Source organism: Charadrius vociferus, unplaced genomic scaffold (assembly GCF_000708025.1).
Source record: "Charadrius vociferus isolate BGI_N301 unplaced genomic scaffold, ASM70802v2 scaffold161, whole genome shotgun sequence".
Classification (NCBI taxonomy): domain Eukaryota; kingdom Metazoa; phylum Chordata; class Aves; order Charadriiformes; family Charadriidae; genus Charadrius; species Charadrius vociferus.
Genome location: NW_009646928.1, coordinates 5,916,588 through 5,919,616, shown reverse-complemented (window position 1 = coordinate 5,919,616; position 3,029 = coordinate 5,916,588).

Genomic DNA, 3,029 nt, shown 5'->3' with positions numbered 1-3,029 from the left:
TTTCCTCCCTCTACCCTTGGCTAAATCCCAAGGGCAGGGAAGTGGTGGTACTTTCTGAGCTCGTGCCTAGAGCTGCTGCTACAGGGGCCTTTACTATGCTGTGGAAGCCAGGACAAGTCTGGGTGTAATTCTGGTTCTTTGTTGATATCTTATTATTCTTGCAAATACATTTCCCAGTTTACTTGGAAATTTACATAACTGTGAAGAGCATGAATGTCTCGCGTATATGAGCAGGGAACAGGATACCCTTGGGTAAATCTGGCAAAGAAATACATTAATATTTGTAAAAAAACATTACAGTTGTGCAATACCTGATTATATGACAGAGTTGTTCCCTGCTAACGAGCAAGTAGCCATGGCCTAAAACAGCTACAAGAAGGAGATAAAGTACCGGAGTCCCACATAAAGAAGGCAGGCTGTATTCCCTTTACACATCAAGACTCTGTCTTGATAAACATATGGCTGTATATAGAAGAAAAACATACACTGGCCCACCCTTAGCTAGTGCCAGGTGACTTAAAAGACTATCTGCCCACAGACAATTATTTTTTCAGAATGAGAGGCTTTAGGGTACAGTAATAATTAGTGCCCTCTACTGTCCAAAAGGTCCAGCCTATGACAACAGCTAGGCTTTCATGGCTTCATGTAGGCAAACAAGGAACTGGCTCAGAAGAGGAGAGCAGAGCCTTTTTTAGATCAGCTCTTAGAGAAAGGAGGTCCCAGCCTTTCGCCCTGCAAGCAACTGGGACAGCCTCATGACTAATCACTCATTCTGGATTGCTCACCACCCCAGAAAAGATCATACAAAGCTATTGAAAAAAGGGAAACAGGACAAGACACAAAATCCACATCCACCAGACTATACTATACCTGTCAATTTTGAGGACACCAGCAAAGCTGTGCCCTTGTGCATCATAGTTGAGTGCAGACACCTGCATCAGCTCAAAGTGACAGCAATCAAACAGTGAGAGTGTTAACTGCGAAATCTCCTCTCTGATAGTTTCTGATACTCCATGTACGAGTGGATCTAGCTTTTAACATAGTTGTGATGCCTCAGCCCCCATCTTGTCCTTTTGGTGGCTCATCCTTAATGAGTTCTTATTATATCTCACTGCACAGAAGTATCCTGCCCAGACATTGTATTGCTAAATTCTCTGGGCTTTCAGACAACCTGCGATGAAAGATAATTCAAGGAAGAAGAGTTATTTTAATGTTTGGAATCCCATATATTTAACAGCATTTCACTATGTGTTATCAGTCATCTGACACCGAGTTCTCTGTGAACTCAACAAAAGAGGAAAATAGGCAGAAGAGAAAAAAGAAAGAAGCAGGGTTTCTCCTGCTTGTGTGCATAGTAGCAGGAGGCTTCAGTCAGGCTGAAAAGACAATGGCCTAAAGGAGAAGACGTAGCTGACTACCAAAGACTGTTGTATACATGACATGGGCTTTGTACCCTTATTTCAGATGACAAGTAGAGTGGATGCTCACAAAGACCAGCAGTTCAGGAGAGGCAAAAAAGAGTGCATATTAGAAGATCAAACATTTGACAGCCACTCATATTGCTGGGTCACACAGTCTAGCACACGCAACCTAGTTGATGACTGGTGGCTACAGACATAGTTGGTTTCAGTCTTCTCAAAACACACTTGAGTAAATACAAACAAATGAAAGGGATATTTGATTCGAGTACCTAAGGTAACAAGCTCCTGCTCCACACAAAAGCAGAGGAGATTTGATATGTGGGGAATGAATCGTGACAGCTCTGACACTCAGATGGTGCCCCTCTGAGTGACGTCACCCGCTCGGCCGGTCCCCGCTCTCCACAGTGTATATTAGTTTTCCTCCTTGTCTCAAGCTGTCACTTTAGGTTCATTTCACTGCAGTTGCCATGCTATTGTAAGAGGGAAAAAGGAAAGAGAAACTATCACAGTGAAGTCTGCATGACAGTCTAAGTCCAGTAATCAAAGTAAATTAAAGGAGATTTTATTTTTAAATCACGTCCTCCACTCTCCTTTCAAGAAAGCATCAAAAAAAGGGACTTGTAACTTTCAAGCCATTTGAAACAGGCTGTCTTACACCTAAGACACAGCATTTTGAGCAATATATTAATACTTATTACTACTGAAAACCCACTTAGTCTGGAAAGGTCTACTCTTTTTTTATTTTTAACATATTTTTAACTTTAAGGGGACAAATATGTCCAGTGGGAGTCCCATTTCCCAAATACCTCCAGTTGCAGTCCCATTTGCTTGGAGCCTTCTTCCAGTAACTCAAGGGCCAGAGGTGACACTGTGACTTCCCTAGGTGAAGATCCATCCATGGAGTCTGCTGTGCCCACTCACACAAAAATCCCAGCCTGGCTTTGTAATTCCCAAGACCAAACCTGAGCTGGCCTCAGCAGTAATTACAGTAGTATCATCTGTAACAGTACAATTCACCCCAGCTAGTTCTGCAATGCAAGAAGTTACTCAGCTTTCAAAAAGAGACAGAGGACAGCAAAGCTGTGGCCATGCCACAGACTGTCACACAGTGTGGTGCAGGAACAGCAGCGGGAATGCGTGAATTGAGCCACACGTAAGGATTTCTTAACCTTCAAGGTACAGCTGCTTCATAGGTGCCAACCAAACACTATGAAGAAGCATACAAAAGGCAGAGAAGGCAGTCAAATATGTTTTAAAATGGTGATATTCAGCAGTTTATACAAAAGGGAGAGAAGACTGGCATCAGCACTATACATAAATACTCAGACTTGCATGAATCTTATGCAACAGTGTCAGCATCAGTGCTCCTAATTTGTATGTACACATTTCCACTACTTGTTTTTTTGTATTATCTTTAAGATTATACGATTCGCTTTTTTTTCAGTGAATTTCACGCAATCTCCTGATATCTCAGCAATAAGCAGCTATTCAATTGATAGTCCTGAACTAAGTCCGTTCCCAGCATCCTGCTCTGCATGTATACATCTGTGTAGCCACATCGTTAGAGTGTACATTTCTGAGGAGTAGGTACAGCTCTCCTGCTGACCC